This window comes from Petaurus breviceps, unplaced genomic scaffold (genome assembly GCF_028583685.1).
Source record: "Petaurus breviceps papuanus isolate PSGF00001 unplaced genomic scaffold, PetGlider_PUasm1.0 80, whole genome shotgun sequence".
Taxonomy (NCBI): domain Eukaryota; kingdom Metazoa; phylum Chordata; class Mammalia; order Diprotodontia; family Petauridae; genus Petaurus; species Petaurus breviceps.
The window spans coordinates 10,655,755-10,677,733 of record NW_027186540.1 but is presented as its reverse complement, the minus strand read 5'-3'; the positions used below and the strand labels follow the sequence as shown (position 1 = coordinate 10,677,733).

General features: G+C 36.9%; 1 protein-coding gene across 9 annotated transcripts in view; it reads right to left on the bottom strand.

Moving 5' to 3' along the window:
- LOC138176017 (semaphorin-3D) overlaps positions 1-20,690 on the bottom strand; it is a 252,885-nt gene extending 232,195 nt beyond the window's left edge. For 2 of the 9 annotated variants that reach the window (XM_069106719.1, XM_069106718.1), the window contains exons 1-2: positions 20,132-20,542; positions 5,237-5,291 (exon numbers count right to left, since the gene is read on the bottom strand). The gene's annotated coding sequence lies outside the window, so the exon portion shown is untranslated. The other 7 variants (XM_069106724.1, XM_069106723.1, XM_069106722.1 and 4 more) reach the window with 7 other exon arrangements.
- Positions 20,691-21,979: the final 1,289 nt, after the last annotated feature.

Here is a 21,979-nt window from a genome sequence, read left to right as displayed (position 1 = left end):
AAGGTGTTTTCTGTAAATTTCACCATCCCTCATGTTACAGAGATGTGTTTTAGTATCTCTTTGAGATAAAAGAAATTGTTCAACTTCCTTTAGGGGGAAAATTTCATGAGGTATTGTATATCCGGTGGAAACCAAATCTGACCTCAGACTATGCCAGAAGATGTAATTTACTCTGTGGTGAAATTTGGATATGGTACGCACTCATTTCAAAAATCCTGACTATGCATTTATCTTATGCATAACATCCAACAGGAAGTATAAAGGTCAACACCTCTCATTTTTTAAAGGGATGTTAGTCTATTCTATCAGAAGAGATAAAAGGCTCCACAACAGCATAGCATTGAATATGTAATACAATAAGGTATATCTGCCAAAAATAACAATCACATCATGTCATGACATGTTGTGTCATTTTTATAATGTCTCTCACACCTCTCCCTTCCTTCCATTCCCACTACCATTTCCATAAATTAGGCCTTTGTCATCTCATGCCTACTGGAACAGTCTAGTCTCCTTATTAGCCCCTGCTTTCCACTATCTCCCCACTTCCTGCTCATCATTTGTATTGTTGCCCAATTCATACTCCCCAAAACACTGTCCACACCTTCTTAACCTTGTATGATTCTGGTCTATGTTCTTCCGTGAGTACTCCAAAGATTATTTGTCCAATGTATTTGAGGCCTTCCTCAAGTTCTTCTAATATTTCCTTGGTGCCAGCATAGTTTGTGGACTGTCCATCTGTTATCCTTCACACTTAATGTACTACTGGTTCACTTCCTTTTCCTATCGTACATTTCCTAAATATGTTACTTCTTTATTACAACATTGTGTCCAAGTTACATCCTCCATATGTTCATCACTCCATGTGTGTGTAAAAATTTTTTCCTATGCCTGAAATTCAAGAGCCTCTAAAATGTGTGAAGTCATTTCTGAGGTAAGGCATTCAGCTAGATAAGTCATGGTCCTTATTCTTAAGGAGCTAACAATCTATTTGGTGAGATAAGACACACACACACACACACACACACACACACACACACACACACACATATATATATATATATATATATATCTGTGAGATGCCATGATAAATAATTTGGATGTTATTTAATAGAGAGTGAGGGATTAGGAGAAATTTACAGACAGATGGAATCAAAACATTACTTTAAGAAGGACTTAACCTGGCACAGTGGTACAAGATGTCCATCTTGCAGGAGTGAGAAGAGATTGGAGTCAGGGAGAACAGCTGGGAGTCTATCTCAGTAGCTACTAGATAGCACATGTATTAATAGTTCTGCCTTAACATATTCTCAAAGAATCTGTAAGAAGATGACACAATTTTTTCCAACCTCAACTATATCTCTGCTACTCTTCTACATTAAATCACTGGGGTCAGCCCAAAAGACCTAGATACTCCAGTCTAGTCTAACAACCCTTAGTTGACTGTGGAAGCCTATCTGGAATCCAACATCATTCCCATCTTAAGAATAATTGAATCCAAAACAAAAACAGAAATAAAAGTCACAAAACAGACTGATATATTGGTTAAGAGAGATGACATATTTTCTTGCATCCAATAAGATTGTTAAATCCTCTTATAGTTTCATTAACAGGAAAGCCTACTTACATCATAAATAATTAATCCTTAAAGAAATGCTAATGCATATAACTAAAAGCCAGGGGAATCAATTTGTAAGATGCTTAAGTCAAAAGGGTCTTTCAGATTTAGTGTTTGAGCTGTCTTCCTTCTCATGATCTATTAGACAAGAAATTATCAATATATGCTGAGAAAGTCAGAATACCACACACTGAGTGCATAATTTAAGAGAAAAAAGTCTCTTTTCCCCTGATGCATGGAATGAATACAAGACAGATCTTGCTCTATTTGCAAATACAGAAAAATAGCTGATATTCCTCTCACACAAAGGTTATCATCAAAGAATATTCATCTTAATGGACAGAATTCTATATTTAGGGGATAGATAGAATTCTACATTTAATTTTATTTGCACAAGAAACTCCTGGATAAGGAAACAATGCAGGCCACTAGCTTCTTTGAAACTTAGAATTTTGGAGAGCTGCCTAGAGCACTCCAAGTTTAAGCAACTTGCCCAGGAACCATTCAAAATAAGTTTGATTTTTCTTAGCATGGACAGATTGTCCACAATAGTAATTTCAGAAATCTGTTATTAATATAGAATATGATGACCAGAAATAAAAATATATAGCTAGATTATCAGAAGAAAATTTTAAAAACACCCAATAAAAGAATCTTCTCATAAGAAAAAAAATCCATTTTCCCTTTCACTTACTCAGAAGCCAAGCTGATCTTTAAAGTGCCGTTTCTGAAAAAAAAAATATATGAGCCAATGCTCTGATTGTTCCTATGCAGACCCACATGCCAAAAATCTGCAAACAGAATCTGGTGTACAGAACAAAAGCCCTGGCTATAATGCATTAGTTATCCAGCAGTTTAGTTGGAAGAGTTACCTCCAAGTACTTGTACATTCCTGACAACTCTCACTTTGGTAGGAGAAGGGGGAAAAGTGGGCTGAACTTAGGTTCTCTCTGCGGAAGCTCAAAGCTTATGCCAATACTCAAAGAACCCTGGGGTTCACAGAGCAAGAGCACACTATCCTCTTAGATATAACCCTGGCATTATGAGAGCTCATGTAACAGTGTGGATCAGGGCTTCTCAACCTCATAAATCCATAAACTTTTATTTCAATCTAATTGGTTTCCTTTGTAATCTTAGGTATTTTATGCATTTTTAATTTATTTATTTTGTTCTGAACTTAATAAAACAAGCATTTCCATAAGAAAGCAGAATAAAAAGATGATTGTACAAGAAATTGAATTTTAAAAATATAATTTGCTATTTCTTCTAAATATATGATGTAGTTATCATGTAACTTCATCCCCATTTTTTCTTCCCTTGCCCCCTCACCCTAGAGATGGCAACCATTAGACACAAATATGTATATGTGTATGTATGTATATATATATATGTATATATATAAAGACATTCTATCCATATTTCTATTTAACAGTTTATTTAAAACGATTATTCTGTGAAGGAGACTAGGGACTTCACCAGATTACCAAAGGGCTCTGTTTTTCATACACATACTCCCTGTTACAGAAAGGAAAAACTATTTTTCCTTATCATGAGGTCATAGCCAATTGTTCAATAAATAAAAATTTTAGGAGGTGGAGTAAATATAATGCTGGATTTCAGGTCAGGAAGGCCTCAGTTCAAATCATAGCCTTAAAAAATTACTATCTGTGTGATCATGGCCAAATCACTTAATCTGTATACCCCAGTTTCCTCATCTATCAAATAGGGACATAACCACACTGACCTTCAGAGTTATTGTGAGGAGCAAATGAGATAATATTTGTAAAGTGTTACACAAACATTAAAGTGCCAGTTATTTCCTGTTACTGTTGTCAGATACTATGATAGGAACTGTGATGGAGATTTCACTTAACTGATCGTCATATAAGTTGAAAATAACATCACCAAATTACCAAGAAAATGTCCTTAAGGAAGGAGACTATGGTAGGTTTTGAAGACAACAGACATAAATTGGAAAGGAAGCCAGTTATGTAATGGTAAGATTAGAGCTCCTACTGACTGATCTGGGAGAAGCAAAAGCTAGAAGTAATAAGCAAAGAAGTCTAGGTAGAATGGAGATTACATGGGTGAAAGCAGGTTATGTAGATGTAAGCACTTAAGTCCATTGTTAACATAGTAGAATGACCTTTATAAGGGATGCCAAGGAAACAGAGATATCATCCACAAAATGTACTTCAATTATTGGAGGACCAAAGGGTGAGAACAAGAAAAAACCTAAGAACTCACCTAGTCCAACCTTCACATTTTACACAAGAGGATACTGAAACTAGAAAAATTCTATCAAACTTTTCCTATAACAAAGTAAAGGGTTATGATTTGACCCATAATGTATGTGAATTTTGTTACTATAGTGAACTATTTTACAACAGAGCAATGTTTGATTTTAAATGAAGATGATAAATAATGAAGAAATATTGAGTCTTGGGGTTTCTTTTATTGTTCTCTTTTCTTGTGAGGAGAGATTAATGAAAAGAAGAAAGAGATGGTTAAAGTGATACGTGTGTAAAGAACTACGTGATAAGACTATTCCTCTAGCCAAAAACGCAAGACAAAAAAAATATTCTGTGACAATGGATTGAGAATGGACAGGCAGATTTGATAGTCACACAAGTCCTGGTGTCTGCTGATTCATTTTATGGGTAGTTTACAGTGTTACCAGGGAAATATATACTGAGAAAAAAGGTAGTTCTGTTACATAACAAAACTAAGGACTAGCCAATGAATAGCCATTGCTAAAAGATCAAAGGGATGGCCCTCAGCATGATGAGCTGATACTCCACTGAAGATTTAGTAGAGGGCATGTACAAGATTCACAATGGGTGAGAAGACATTAAAGGCCTGCAGTCTGCATTACTGGGAGTACTCATGTTGATGAGATCAGATCAATGGAAGGACCAAAATTGCCACTTTTCTTCCATTGTTTTGCTCCTTGTACAATCTACTTTGTGTGAAGGATGAAGAAAAGGATGCTGAAATTCAACACTGACTTAACCTCTTCCTTGTTCAAAGAAATAGTCAAGAATTATAGATATTTGAAGTTGAGTGCTATACACACATGCTTCAGTTGTTGGAAAATACAAGTGGAAATCAAGTCCAAATGCAGTCATTTTTAATAAGCCTTGAAGGAGAAGGCCCAGAATATGAAATAAAATTTTCACTGCAGATGAATAATTCTGGAAATATGAATCAAAAGAACAATTTCCTGAACTATATAAAGAAATATGTGATACAGCAAAAAGAGAATTCTAAGCAATGAGGATTAGAAGGGGGGAGTAAAATCAGGAAATACCTTATTCTAAAATCTTCTGAAATTACATTACTAATTTTCTACAAATATTCTCCTGATGATTTCTCCCAGACAGACCTCATCACGGTAAATCAAAGCAAAATCCATTAGGTAGCTCCCATTACAATTAAAACTTCTAATGAAGCCCAAAATATTGAAGTAAACTCAGTGTTTTCTCTTCTAGTCATGTAAGAATGTTTTTTTCTAATTAATTAAAATGTTTTTGAGATAATAAGATCTAAACACCAACATTCAGTAACGGTTCATAATAGCAATCCTTTACTGCTTTATATCCCATCTCTGACACTTACTAGGTGGTAGACAATGGGCAAGTCACTTCTGCCTTCTGATCCTCAGTTTCTTCAACTGAAAAAAAAAAAGAATAACACCTGTAGAGTCTTTCTCACAAAGCTGCTAGGAAGATACAACGAGATAATACTTGTACAGCACTTTGAAAACCTCAAAGTTCTAGGAAAAGGTTGGCTGTTAAAATCATAGAGAAAAAATTGAAGCACACAGGGCCCTTGCTATTTCACTGTCTACCATCTATGGAACATTTCCAGATGGCTTTTTTATAACAATACCAACTTTAACTGTGACAAAAGAAATTGGCCTAACAGGTGACAATAAGGGATGATGGAAATTGATTAATGAACAGTACAAAGACAGCCCCTCCTCTTATACATAAAGAGAGGAAATATATTGTTTTGCCTTAATTTTATATATGAAAATATACTTTTCAGGAGTGAATAAAATTAGGAGTGATTATTTTCATTAAATAGTTATCAAAGTATATGTAAATGAGGTATCATAGTATATCTACTACTTAATAAAGGGAGAAGTGAAAATGTAGTCAATTTAAAACTCCAATGTTAGGTTACTCTCAAAGGTAAATCATAAATGAAGATGAAATATATAAATAATGTAAATGCTATATAAAATTCCTATTTGCACATTATAGGAGTTTAATGAGGTAAACATTTCTTAAACTCTTAGGTAATGTGTTAAGACTCAAGTGGATGAAAGACACAATCCCTTCTCTCAAAAAAAAAAAAATCAGACAATGAATTCAAGGAACAACTGTAGTACGACCAATACCAAAAGTACATAAGAGAGACACAAGCAAAATACTCTTTGAGGTCTGACAGGGGCAGGGAGGGGGGGTAGCAATCAAGCAATCCACATGCATTATTTAATTGCCTACTATGTGCTAAATACTGTCATAGAAGCTGAGGATGCAAAGACAAAAATGGAACAGTACTTGCCTTCGATATCCTTCTTGACTGATGCAATTACAAAAACCTGCCTGGAAGAGGCAAGGTTGGAACTAGGGGCAGTTAGGTGACAACAAATACAGAGTTGTACCTATAGTTAGGAAGACCTGAGTTTAAAGATGATAATAGACAGTGCACTGTCTGTGTGACCTTGGGAAAGTCACTTAATATCTGTCTGCTTCAATTTCCTCAACTGTAAAATGAGGATCATCATAGCATCTACCTCCCAGGATTATTGTGAGGTTCAAATGAGATGATATTTATAAAGCAGTGCCTTGCGCAAAATAGCCACTTAATAAATGTTTGTTTCCTTCCTTCTTGAACTGGGTTTTAAAGGACAGGGGGGCAATATATCTAATGGGCCAATCAGAGAACACAGCCAAGATTAACACAGATATCTCAAATCCCCATATGTTCTGTATCTTCTTGTGGCTGATCTAAGTTATCTAAGACAGGATGCCTTTCAATTTGTTTTGTTTTTTTGCTCCCTTTCTGGGATCCCAAGAGAGGATCTACATCTAAAACAACGAGTACATAGAACACATTAATCATCCTAATAACATTTAGCATTTTTCAGACTTTTTTCTTTATTTCGAGAGATTCAGTGGGATACCACCCTTCCTATTCCTCAAAAAGGACCTTTAGTCATTGATTCTGGAATAGGATCGCATGGCTCTTCCCAAATAAGCCCTTTAAATGTACTTTAAATTTATGACTCGGAAACTCTTTGAAGAAGAAAAAAAGAAATAATGCATAACTAGCCTTATATCAACAGGCACACTACTAGACTAATTTTACACATACTTTATACTAAATTCCTATTAATCTATGGTTAGCAAAATAGATGTAGAACTTTAAGGGACTATGGAGACCATCTAGTCCAACACTTTTATTTTATGGATAAAGAAATGAGGGATTCAAAAGGTTAAGTCACTTTCCCAAGTAATAGAGCTGGGAAACCCAATTTTTCTGGTTCTGATAGAGCCAGGGCTTTTCCCACCCCATCTCACTGCCTCCTCAAATTACAGGGAAACAGTTAGCTTAGGCTCTACATCTTCTAAACACATATACACAGAATTAGAATTTTTTCTCTAAAGAATGATATGGATTTTGTGCATATGAAGGGGAAAGAGAAAATAGAAAATCAGAGAAAGGATCATCAACTTTGTAAAGGAAAAAATGGCAAAATTACAGAAGGCAGAATCAGTGCTTAGGACTGAAAGCATCTGGCATCATAGCTTTTGCCATTTTTCAGTAACTGATAATGTCAAAGAGAATCCTGAAAAAGGGGTGAATTGTTCTTTCAAAAAGTAAGAGATGATGTAAGGGACAAGACTGATTTCTTTTCCATTTTCATTCCTGTGGATTTATCACAAGCGAATTGTAAAGGATACAAACATACATTTGGGGATTTGGGTTTTAGGGACAAGACCTCAGGTTTAATTGATATTGGGAACTCCTGGTGAAGAGTATATTACAACATGCTCTGCAATGCATAATCACATAGAGTTGCCTGGATCACTGAGAAATTAAATTAATTATTCTGGGCCAAGAAGATAGTATGTGACAAGGGAAGATAAGATTAAAGGTCTTCATCATTCTGAGGTTTATCTTTCTATCTCCTATACTATTCTGCCTCTATTTAACATACATATAATATTTTGAAGAATCTTATAATTTGGGCAAAGAAATATTAATTTCACCATAGAAAAGCTATTATAAGATATTTTACTGAATATAATTTTTAAAAATTAGTTCACAGGTTACCAGATAATCTCATGGTTCCTGGTGCTGGTAGTCAATTCTACACCACAATCTCTGAAGAATCAGAACTGCAGATGAACTACCCTACCCACCCCCCTTTCAAAAAAGGAAAGCATCATGGGTAAGCCACATAAGAAAGCCACAACATATTACCAACAATGGCTTGCATGCAATAAGTAGCATAATACATCATCAAATATATGAATGATTAGCAAAGAAAATTCCCAGTAATTTAGCATGGGTAAAATACGCAATGGTAACCATGAATATTAAGATTCCCAAGGAAGAATTCCACTAGGTCAGTGTTTTACAAAGGAATTTTCTAAGTATATTGACAAAAATTGTGCAAGACAAGTAAGCATAGATGGACTAGGATATTTGCCAGTGGAAGAAGAATCTACAATGCTGGTATCATAGATTCAAATGAAGCATTTGATTCTAACTATACATACATATAAAAAACAGAAACAAAGATGAATGAAGAATGCTTTTATTTAAGAAAGCATTATTCCAGCTGACTCATTCATCACACTCATGTTAAGTGCTTACTATCTACACTAGGCTTAAATGACTTGCTAAGTGAGGCATAAAGATAAATGACAGGATCTCTTCACTCAATGAACTTAGAATATAGCAAGGATACTGAGACATGTTTATAGATAAAGTTATTAGAAATTTAAAAAAAATCCATGAAAGGAGTTACAAAGTGCTATGAGATCAGATGAGCTAGGTTTCACTTCTTATATTTTTTCCTTATTCATTATAATCAATTTTCTGATGTGATTTTTACTTTGAAAATGTATATTGGTGGGGTGGCTAGGTTGTGCAGTGAATAGAACAATGGCCCTGAAGCTAGGAAGACCTGAGTTCAAATCCTGCCTCAGACACTTACTAGCCTTGTGACCTTGGGCAAGTCACTTAATTCCATTTACCCTGACTCCTTCCCCTCCAAAAAAAGAAAAAAAAAGTATGTTGGTGCCAAAGCCTACCTACACTAATGTTATCTTCCAAAGCAGCTATTCCAACCACTTGTATTTGATGAAAGCAGTGGTAACAAACATACAACCCAAAAACTCCCAAGTGAGGCCCGAACCAGAGGATAATATAATTGGGAAATACTTAAGAAATAAAAATACAATAAAACATAAATAATGTTAGCATGTGGTTTTCTAAGTCAACATAATGCCTGCAGAGATATTTATATATGGTTTAGTGGCCTTGTTTCTATTTGAATTTGATAATACTGGCCTGAAGTCCCCAGCAACTAGATAATTTAGTAAAAAGCAAACAAAAATTCCAAAATGCTAGGAAACCTATCTCTTATCTCCTACTGATATCATAGTTAAAATAATAAATAGGAGTTCTCTATGTTTAAAATGACATTTGACAGATTAGTAAACTCATGATCCTAGACAAAACTGACAAGTAAACATTTTCCACAGAGAGTCATTACTTTCCCTTTTGTCTTCCTTAGAACAATTTAATATGAACTTTAGGTTACTGACATTTTTTTAACAGAGCAGACAAATGTACCTTACATACTCAGCTTTTCCCAATGAGAAGTTCAAATCCCAACTCAACCACTTACTACTTGTGTGAGTCGAGGTATATCACTTATTCTCTTTTGGCCTGTTTTCTCATTTGAAAAATGAGAGGATTGAACTCATGGGTCCTCTCATAGCTCTAAATCTAGAACACCAAGAAAAATCTAGAAAATGGTAGGTATAAGCTAAGTCTGAACTATCTAAGTAGAAACAACCTGATTATTTGAAACTGCTTGATTTGGGATTCATACTCACCTGAAAATGTGATTTCATCAGGAAAGACAGGGAACTACACTGAGGCACCTCTGCCAGTGAAAACCAGCAACAGTTTTACAACTTGAGACATAGAGAGTTGTCTGGGGTATTTGGAGATTTAGTGACTTGTCCAGGGTCACAGAGCCAGTTGCATCAAGGGCATGTTCTTGACTCTAAGGCTGGCCTTTGTCCACTATCAAAGGCAGATTGGAAAATGAATAGAGGCACTGAGTTCAAATTTGGTCTCAGACTCTAGTTGTAAGATCCTAGACAAGTCATTGAACCTTTGTCTGCCTCAGTTTTCTCAACCACAAAATGTGGATAACAATAGCACCAAACTTAGAGGGTTGTTATGAGGATCAAATGAAATAATACTTGCTAAGCACTTAGCACAGAGGCCAGTGCATAGTAGGTTTTAGTAAATTCTTGTTCCCTTCTCTCTCCTCTTCAGGGCTTACACATAACTTAAGTTTACTTGTAAAATAAGATTTTTAAATTAAATTATACAATCACAAAATCAGTATTTAAGGGGCAATAATCAAGTTACTCAATGAAACCTTGGTTCCAAAATACCTTAAAAACATCATTCCCTAGGCCAGTTTAGACTTGTGGTTCAGGATTGAACCAAAATGAGAAACTTGTAGATCATCCTAAAATATTTACTTTTTTGAAAGTATGGAAAGGATATTCAGCAAGCATAGGACATTGATGCAGTTGGACATACCTTACCTGTCTCCTCGAGTAGCTTGTTGGTCAGAAGCCAGTATCCAGACCAAGGAGATAGTGACTCCTTATATGCTAATTTTGTTTTGTTTGTTTGCCTTGTTTTAGTTACATGACCAGGAAGTTATATCAAGAGCTCAAGTCTCATTCCTCTGGAATAATCAAGTCTCAAGTTTCATCAACTTTTAGTGAAAAATTAGCCCAGACTGAGGAGAGATGTTACCATTTACACACAAATACACACACACACACACATATATGTGTGTGTGTGTGTGTGTGTGTCTATGTAAAAATTATGTGGCACTTGTACTTCTCTTATTATGAACCTTTATATGACAATTTTGTCATGTAAACCTGCTATGGTTTTTAAATGACTAATTCAAATGATTTAAGAGTTTAAGGAGATAGGGTCTTAATTTTGATTCCCATGTGGGTCAGGCAGCTCCACTCAGTTCTGCTGATGCAGAAAATCTGCCAATTTCAAATAATATAGGACAAGGTTGAGAGCCTACAAACTTTGATATGCACAGAAGACACCCAAGAAGTTTAAAAAATTAAACCTAATTTCTGGAGTAAAGGAATAGGAAGATGGACAATGCAATCTCTCTCTCTTTTTTTTTTAACAAATAATACTGAATCCTAGTATGATGAGATTATCTAACCGAGGGTATATAAAAATTAATTCACATTGTATATCTGACAATATTGGTATGCAGATGTTTTAAAAAGTTATTTCTATAGTCACAACTGCCTTTTGCCTCTCTTTATATCCTCTGCATTTAATATCATTCATAATATAAAGGAAGTGCTTGGTACCTTCCTGTTGACTGACATGTCACAAATTCCTATATAATTTTCATTCAAGCATGAGAGGCATCTCATGAAAGCAGAATCTTCAAGACTGTATTTTATTCTATGAAGTAAAGTGCTTTTGATAAATCAACACAGTGAAATTTTGTATTTTCCATGCCTCTCAGTCAGTTGCATAATCATAATGATGTTGTCTGATGGAGAAGAATGTCTGAAAAGGAATGTATTATTGTTGCCATTTTGTTTTTAAATCAAAGACACCCTCAGTCAATGTAGAGGCAATTCCCGTAAAAACAGACAAGAGAAATGAAGCACATAGTTTGATAGTTGATAATGTCATCCCAATTGCCATTTTTTTCCCCTAGAAGTACTTCAATTGTAGTTACATTGAGTTGGAGGGAATCTTTCCTTAGTGTTCTTAATATTTAATTACCCTTAGTATATCTCCAATCACTCCTGTTTCATTTTCCTAAGAGTCACTTCTTTACATAATACCAATGGTACTAAGGTAGTTGAATTCAAGTATCAAGGCTTCACTACTGTTGATGTTAAAATTAGATCAGAATGTGATAGAACCACAGATTTAGATCCAGAAAGGACCTCAGAGGTCATACAATCCACCCTCTTAATTTTGGAGATGAGGAAACTGAATCACATATACACAGAGCAGTATAACCATTTCATTTAAAGTCTCTATTTGTTGTCTTCTTTCTGATTTCATGTACAAATTATCTCATTTTCTCAACTGTTTTTCCTAAGGTAATACTGATACCATTCTTCTGTTCTTTTCCCTTCTAATGATTTCCAAATTAACTTGTATTAGGGTGCCATGTCATTTTTCTTGACCAGAAGATTAAGTCAATATTTCCAGTAAAAGCTATTTACTCTCTTGCTCTCCTTTTTTTCTGGTAACTGCTTTGCATTTGGAATTACTAGGCCCTACTGTGGGCAGTCCCTTAGATTAGATGTGATATTGGGTGAAAAAATGAAACAACTATAAGTCATTTAACAGTTAACAAAAAAGTTATTTAGGTAGCCATAGTAAGAAGAGAGTCATCAGGGATAGGTATGAAGGATGCCTCTAGTTGTTTAAATTAAGCAAAACTTCCTTGCTGGAGCTGTCCATCATTTTGCCCATTATTGTATCAGAGAGTTTTGGGAGCTTCTGATGTCCACTTTTTACTCAGGCAACTAGGAAGTGATATTAACAGCCTAAGTGTTTAGTGTCTTGAGTAAAACAAGTCTTGAAGATGATCTTGATACATTTTAAGGAAAAAACATTGTATGGAGGCAGAGGGTAGGATGTCACTCCTACTAATGGTATCTTTAAAATTATCAAAGAAATGGTCATTGTCTACCTATTTTCAATTCTTCTTAGTTTAATTGGTTTCACTGGAAGCTATTGTGATTCAATGTAGTATCTTCTTATCTTTAGCCTTTCCTCTAATTAGATACCTACCATCTCCCTAAGCAAATGATAAGCTGATTGATTGTGCACAGGCAGCTAATTCCAAAAAAGTCTACAACCAGTCTTTTCTGGACTGTTACAATTTTAATGTTGTGTGTTATTCAGCTATCCAATGTGTTGAGACTCTCTTGAAGAAAACATTCATGAAGTATAATCATGACACTTTTGAGCAGCCTATAAGCTATCAATTGGCCTCTTTCATTTCATTTCTTGGTGCCAGACCATATTTTCCAATGTAGTTTTCACTATCCTCCCCTGAGTCCACTTTCACACTAAAGTCTACTGACCCTAGTTCACTTAATTCTCTGTTCCCCACTTTACGGGTTTATACACATGGATAATATTACATGTCAGCTAGCTCACTGAGCCTTGCTAAGGATTACTCAAACAATCCAAGGTTTTTTTGGGGAAAGATTAGTAGTTAAAAACTAGACTGCTGCTTTACAAGTGCTAAATTTTATTAGCATGGAAGTAAAATAACTAAACATGTCATTTGATCATGTAATATTGTAGAAAAGACAATGGATCTGGAATCTACAGACCTTGGTTCAAATTCCAGTTCTTTTACATGTTAGCTGAAAGTCACTGGTCACTTAAACTTTGGAAGCCTTAGCTTCTTCCTTATATAAAATGAGAGGATTCCCACTCAATGCTTTTTATAGTCACTTCCTATTTCAAATTCTATGATCCCCTGTCAGCATTAAAAAGTTTCTTAATCATTAATATCTGTCAAATTGCTAGCCTTCTCAAGGAGGGGGTAATGGCAGGAGGGAGGGAGAAAATTTAAAACACAAATTAAAAAAAAGAAAGGTTTTTTTTTACACACAATTGGAAAATATTTACTATTTTGTTAAAATAATAATAAATAAAATAGATTTTAAAATTATTAATGTCTAAAGGTTATAAAAATTATTTTAACTACATTAATTTAATGCTAATTGGAACCACACACCAGATGAAAACAATTGATTTCTAGAGCATGTTATTGTCATACTTACATAGATCCAAAGGTACTGTATTTATAAACCAATGCTGATTATTTTGGGGGCAGCTAGGTGGCACAGTGGATAGAGTGCTGAACCTGGAGTCAGGAGGATATCTTGAGTTCAAATCTAGCTTCAGACACTTAACTAGCTGGGGCAAGTCACTTAACCCTGTTTGACTCAGTTTCCTCACCTGTAAAAGGAGTTGGAGAGTTGGAGAAGGAAACTGCAAACCACTCCAGTATCTTTGCCAAGGAAACCCCAAATTGGGTCATGAAGAGTTAGATGCTACTGAAACAACTTGAACAACAACAAAATACTGGAAGTTAGAGGGATCATCCAACTAAAATTCAATAAGGGTTACAACATGATCAACACCTAAACCAATAAAATATTTAAAATCCTTATAAAGTCAGGGAAAAAAAGCAATCCAAATGGATTAGAAAGGGAGAGATCAGGTTTACCACCTCTGAAACAGATCTGTGATAATTAAGTCATGAGGCACAAACATATATACTTGTATACAGCTACTGAGGGAATTTGTTTTCCTTGACTAAGCATATTTGCTAAAATAAATTTGTTTTGCTTTCTTTTCTTTTCAATGAGGTGAGGGGGTGGAGGGAGAGGGAGAGAGTAGATTTCTGCTAATTTAAAACAAATAGGGAGTTGGTGGTAGGGGGTTTACTACAGATGTGAAATGTTGCAGGCACTTTCAGGTGAGGTCATTGTATTATTAGTTTTACTGAATTGTTTTACTTTCTTACAAGAAACCTCTCATGAAATGGGAGTAATCTGTAAATATTTGTGATGTAAAAACAAAACATATCAATAAAACTTTAAAAAGGAGTAATTAGGGCATACTAGTGAAATAGGTAATTATTTACATAGGTGCTTTATTTCTTAGAGCTTTAAAGATAGGTACTCCCAAGTTGGTAAGAATTTTTAAAAACTATCAAAAAAGCCAAGTTCCCTGCTAGGAGAAGAAAAGCTGTATTTCCTAGACTTAGTACATCTCTGACTGTGGTTGCAACATCATGATTAGAAAGAACAGCAAACAACAGTAGAATTAGAAACTAGAAAAATAAAGCTGTTTGGTTACTTTTTTCCTGAATAAAATGGCAGCAATAGTGAACATAAGTTTATTCCATTCTGTGATATTGGGGAAAAAAATCAATATATTAATTGTTTGCATTCTGCCTGATATGATGAAAATGCCTGCAAACCTGTATTCCTACCCTGGTTTCAAATCTGACACAGCCAGCTTCCAAGTATAGTGGTTTTCATTGCACACTGCACATTTTATTTAATGTTTGAATGTGTATTAAATGGAATACTCATAGAACCCTTCAGAATTACAATTTCTCTCTTAAAGTTTCAGCTGTGTATTTTTTAACTATATATTCATAGAATTACAAAATCATAGATTCAAGGCTTGAAGGGACTTTAGAAAAGGTCCGACCCCTTCATTTCTTAATTGTGGAGAATGTTACTTAATAACTTAGCCATTTTTGTAATCTGTAGTCTTTCTCATCCCTCAAGATCTCAATGTATTGCAACACTACATACAATATGTTACACATAGTCAGAGATGAATAAATGATTATCGATATTTGTTGACTACTTCTGTTTTGTAGTGTCTATTAAAACTAAACTTCAAGATCAAGGAGGGCCTGGACTCTTGCCCTAGATATTTTACTAAATCAGGAAAAAAAATAGTCTGACATTAAAGTAGCTTGTGGATCAGGAGACAATGTTCTTGAGTCCAGTTCTTCTTTTTCTATCTATGCATTTTATGTAAAATTGATATTTTATTCTTAATTTAACCAGTGACAAAAAGGTTATTATTGTCAGGTTCAAATTCTATCAGCAAAGCTGCCTGTTTTACCTTTTACAATGGCAAGGAATCATAAACAGTATTTGTGTGGCTACAATTTAAAAATCTTGTACAGAAATGGTCCAAAGGATACAGAAGAGTCAAGAATCTGTCTCTAAGGAAATTCTATAAAGAAGAATTATTACTTTTTCATTCTTCAGTCATGTACAACTCCTTGTGTTCCCATCTGGGGTTTTCTTCACAAAGATACTGAAGTGCTTTGCCATTTACTTCTCAGGCTTATATGAACAGATAAGGAAACTGAGGCAAATAGGGTTAAGTGACTTGCTCAGGGTCATACCACTAGTAAGTGTCGGAGGTCAGATTTGAACTCAAGAAAATAAGTCTTCCTGACTCTAGGCCCAATATTTAGGGGAAGGGTAACAGTTACATACACACAGAGATGCTTTCTAAGCAATATGTTAGGAAAACTAAATAACACAAAGGTAGTACACTATGATTTTGTATCATATTTTTTTCTTTGAGCTAAACAAGATATACAAAAAAGTTGGGTATACTGGGAAAACAACACATTTAATCTCCATGCACTAGAGAACTGTTGCCTCTCTGGAGAGAGAAGAACTTTTTCTCACTTTGAAACTGTGGAGTTTATATTCAAGACCTATATATAGTTACATATCAGTAGTTATATATTATTATTATATATAATAGTTATATATATAGTTACATATCAGTAACTATTTAATGACAATATAAAAAAGTAAGCAGTCACTGAACAACTCAATAACAATGGTCAATTCAAGAAAACAGGTACTTATAATCTTCTACAGGAATAAGATAAAACTTTTAAAAGTATTTACTCCTATTTGATAAGTGTATATAGGTTTTGCATATATAAAACCAAGCACTATGGTACTTCCAGTACTCATTTAGCTCCAGTTCCAAACAGTATCTTTAATCATTTAAAGAAAAAAATCAAGTACGTGATGATAATTCAGCTAGAGTATAAGTGGCTTTGGGTCAAACCTATAACTTCTTCTGTGAGCCTGTTAAATAAAAATATGTTCACCCCCTAGCTTTGCAACAAATGAAGCCACATCTCCTCCTCTAAACAAAGATAAAATCAGTAATGATAATAAAAACAAATTTTTAAAAAAGATCATAAAAGTAAATATCCTAGGTGTATCAGATATAAGACAAGCCTAGCTGACTAAGATTCACCTGAACATGATATAAGAGGCCATCTGATTTACAGGAAAAAAAGTTGGTTAAATGCCAAAAGAATTCAAAGCAATTCCTGTGCTGGTTTCTGGGCATACTACTTATATGGATTTTCTTAGGAATCAATGTAGACTGCAAATAATAAAAATAAAATTCACCAGTTCTAGGCATTCTTTTTTATAAGGCTTTCTCCTTCCAGATGGGCACATACAGGAAAATAAAGGAGGCCATATCCTTTGTTGCTCTGTCATAATAAATCACCTTATTCTTCTTAGATGAGGGGGCAAGTAGTTATTTACTAGAGCATTAGTACAGTTGAACAACAGAGTCTTTTCTTTGGGTACTGAGGTCAAGAAGGCACTAATTGGAAGAGTGATTAATTCCATTAATTCCAGTGTTTGTTTTTTTACTTATAGCTACTGACTTGCAATAAAATCAGGTAAAATATATTTCTAAAAACTACCTTCATTCAAATTTACTAAGACCTTAGAAGGGACCATAACACTTATCTAATCTAGCTCCTTCATGTGACAGATGAAAAAAATTGAAACCCAGAGATATGAAGTGACTTGATCAAACAGCAGATTGTAGAGAATCCAGGTCTCCTGACCTCCAATTTTATTCCTATTCTCCTTCACTAAATATTAGTTTAAAAAATCTAATAAAATGTATGGGTTATGAGTACAAGGCAATAAGAGTATGTCACCTACCTTTCCCCAAACATGCCTACAGTCTTCATCTGACTACATTTCTCCCTGACCCCCAAAGAATGATCAATCCCCAACACAGATGGTGCAGCAGGGCCCTATGAGTGACCTTCTCAAATTATGTATCCAAAGGCTGACCTCAAAGGAGTATTCTTTGTGTTTGAGTTCATAACCTATAGGAAATAAGTCATTATATGTGTCTTATATATATGTATATATATATATATATATATATATATATGTATATATACGTCTTCCCAAAGTGCCCAATTGAAATATACCTGTTAGGCATAAGTGAAGGTCACACTCCCCAAAAGCAAACGAAGAATTTTACTAATAGTCTTGGGTTGCAGATTATCTATTAAGAGCAAAATAGAACTGATTATCAATTTCCCATTTCATACATTAGCAAATTCCTATTGGAATGTGAGCTATGAAAATCTGTACCTTTCCCTTCATTGTGCCATTTTTACTACACCTTCCAATCCTTTTTCACTCTAGTAGATATATACAAAGCCTGTTATTATATACATTTGCTCTCATACCAATGTTAGTTGTGAGAGCTAAATAATAAAAAAAACTGATATATATATATATATATATGAAATACTACTTAAAGATTTGCAAAACACATTACATATACTATTTCATTTGATTCACAAAATCCCGAAGAGGTAGGTAATAGCTGCAGCTAGCTGGTACCATGGTTAACATTTTCTGCTTGGAGTTCTGTAAGACCCGAATTCAAGTTCTACCTTTCATCAGCTCTCTTGTCTTGTGAACTAACTTAACCTCTCTTAGCCTCAGTTTCCTCACCTGTAAAATGAGGATAATAATAGTCCTCTGCCTCATGGAACCAAAGAAGCTACATAAATGCTACCTTTTATTATTCCAATTTTATAGACTGATGAAACAAAACTTCAGAGAAGTTTCTTTTTGGCAATAGGGGTTAAGTAACTTTCCCAGGTCCCACAGCTGCTAAATGTCTGAGACCACATTTGAACTTGGGTCCTCCTAATTCCAGGACCAGTACACTTATCCACTTCACCACCTAGACTTCCCACAATTCAGTGAGGTTAAGTGGCCTGGGAAAGGTTATAAACTTTTATATAAACCAGTAAACCTTTCCCAGGTTATAGAATTTCAGAATTTGAATACCGATTTCCTTGACTTCAGTAGTAACTTTGTAGACAATTATCAGCTTTAAGATTTGCCTTCAAGTCGGGCTTGGTGATCTACTAACGTTGGGGAGCTCCAAGAAACATCCTTGTGTTGGGGTTAAGGTCCTGGAATTTCTAACACCTACCCCATTGGGGAAAACTCCTAGTTAGCTGACCACTGAGGAGAAAAGGTCTCTATGGCTTCAGACACCTCCTTTCTGTCAAGTCCATTTCTAGGGAAACTCGGCTAGTGACAGAAAAAAAGAAAAAAAAGTCACTTCTGGGAAGGAACAGGGGACAACCCAACTCATTAGGGAAGGAAAATCAGCCAGGGTAGATAAACTGCGTAAGCCCAGACCAAGCGAGTGAATTTATGTGTCAACTTGAGGAGTGTAGGGAGGAAGCAGCTTACAGACTGCCAGGGGACTAAATTTATGGTTCAGCCCCAGCATGAAGCTCATCTGTGTTCCTGACACATGCAAGTCATGCTAAACACTGCTGGTGAGAAGGGACGGGGGGGGGGGGGGGGGAGGGGGGGCGGAGGGGGGGAGGGGGGGGGGGGGGGGGGGGGCGAGAAGGAGAGAGAGGCGGTGAAAGAGAGAGAAAGACAGAGACAGAGAGACTGACAGACGCACACAACACACACACAGGGAAATAGTGAGATTCTTCCTGTCTCCAGGGAGTTTCGCCATTATTTCCATTCCTCTGGCAGCAGGCATGTGGCAGATGTCTAACTCTCTGTTTCTACTGTCAATCTAAGACTAGGAGATATCCATTAACAATCTGACCATTACAATTCACCTTAAAGATACAGACTTACCAACTCTCACTTCCACCGTATTCTCCACCCCACCCCACCCCCCACACACCCCCAACACAAAATGTCCAATCACCCTCACACAAACCCGGCCTCTGGGCTAGCAACATTTTCGTAAAAGAAGGGTACTAAATCTACTGGGGAGCAAAAACCTCTTCTCAATGTCTTTCATCTACTGACGCTTTATTGGTCTTGAAACCTGCAGGTTATAGGTTACTTAGAGAACAGGTCCACTGTGACTTGGCATAGAGAACATAGTTAAGTATAGTTCTTCAGAGAAAACTACGTCCAGCGTTCTCGGTGACTAGTAACTTTTCTCAGTGATGAGAGACGAGCTCCATCTCCGCAGACCTCCCCAGTCCCTCCGGTCCCCACACTCGGGCACCCTCCCGCTCCCTCTCGGCTGAAGTTCCTCACCCACCGCTCGCGGGCTCTTTTGCCGGCTGCCTACAGTGTCCACTGTCCTATCGCCTCCACGCTCAGGGCTGTGCGGGTTTCGGCTCCTCGCCCTAGCTCAGGACCTGGCTCGGGACCTCGCTGCGCCTCCCTTCCTCGCCCTGCCCTCCCGCTTAAGTCCTGGAGCTCAAGTTGCTCAATAAGTGTGCGCCAGCCCACCTGCAGGTGACCCGAGATGCGCTTCCTTTACCTGACTTTGATCTTCCTCTCTCTTCTTATTCCCCCCCTTTTTCTGACTTATTTGCCGACAGCGAGGGGGAATAAACTGCGTCTAGGGAGCCTTGAGGCTGAAGTTGGAAGCTGGTGGGATGGCCCGGCTCCACCTCGGAGCGAGCAGCTCGGGCTAAGCCCCAGCGGCTGCTAAAGCAGCGGCAGCGGCCCTGGAGGCTGCGGAGGGCGGCTGCTGCTGCAGAGGCGGGATCCGAAAGCAGAGGGCGCTGCTGCCCCCTCAAACGCCGGGCCGAGACTAGCCCGGAGCGTGGCAACAGCTGGAGCTTTTGCTCCCGGCTCGTGGTGAGCAGAAGCAGGCTCGGTACGGGAGGGCGGCTTTTAAGTTTGTGGTGTGGCCGCAGCAGCTGCCCTGGGAGAGACTCATTCTTTTGGATGAAGGCGGGGGGTAGAGGGGTGGAGTGAGGGGGGGGGGTTAAACCGCTGGGGATTACCTTTTTCTCCTCCTTATCTCCTCCCCCAAATCCTGCACACACATACTTGAACACCCATGTTCTCGTTCTCCATCAGAGGTGAAGACTCATCATCCTGCCTGTGCGTAAACTGTCAGTTTCCTGGATTTAGAGACATCTGAAAGTTCTATTTGAACTTTTGCTCGGTGCACGCTGACTCTTAAACCTGCCCTCTCACTGTATGAGTCCCCCCCCCCCCACCTGTATGATTTAGGGGACACAGGTTAATTCTACTTTGAACATAAGCGTTAAAACTGCAATGCTTTTATTGTGTGGGAGTGTGGGGGCGGAAAGGAGGATGGCTATTAATCTATTCTATACCATCCCAAACCTGCTCTTTTCCAAGCCAAAGCCACATTCAGTGTTGAAAGCACCAGGATGAACTCTGCTCACTTGTAGACATTTAAGGGAATGTGGAAAAGACAAGATCGAGTAATAGGAAGCAGTCAGATTTGGGAATTTGAACTAAAGAGTGAAGGATGAAAAGAGGAAGTGGTAAAAGCCTTTTAGGAAAGATTACAACGCCCCCCACCACCCCACCCCCCATCAATCTGGCTTTTACCTATACCCTCAAACGAGCAAATGAACAGCACACACCCTGGGTACACAAGAGGCAGCAGGCAAATAAATGGGGACAAAGCTTCTGTCCCTGTAAACTTTGTCCTTATCTCTTCGAAAGTAGAACCTGACTTGGGGACAGGTGTAACTGGCTCCTCCACTTAGCTAGGGATTTTAGGATTGGGGTAGCAGAAAAACAGAACACTCTGCCAGCTTGTGAATAAAGAATCCTACTGTGTCATGGAGGAGAATGAAAGGGATTCAGAGATTAACAGGTGAGACTTTCTGCTCCCTACCCGTTACTTCGAGAGTCAGCTGGTGTGCATTTTATCCTTATGCAGACCACAAACTAGGGCAAAAGTCCCTAGCTTCAGGGGACTTGTGAAAAGACTCATTTTATACAGAATTAGAATTCCAGGAATATCTCCACTGTTCTCCCCTCAAAAACCTACAAATGACCCCCAACCAATTTTTTCCCCCTTTCAGACTAGAAAGTAGGATAGAATTTTAGACCAGAAAGGAACCTGAGAAATAATTTAGCCCAGATTCATCATTTTACATATCAGTCTCTAATTACATAATTTCATAAGCCAAGTGTGGCAAAGGTATGGGGGGGGGAGGAGACATGTTCAGCACCCTCCAAATCATACCCTACATGTCCTACCTGTACCATGACTTATCCAGAAAACTTGAAGAGAAAGATGAATTTAAATCTCTCAATTTCATATGCTATTGAATGTGATTTCTTAGAGTGGAGTAGAAGATAGTGCTTTTAAAACAAACACATAAGTTTGACTATC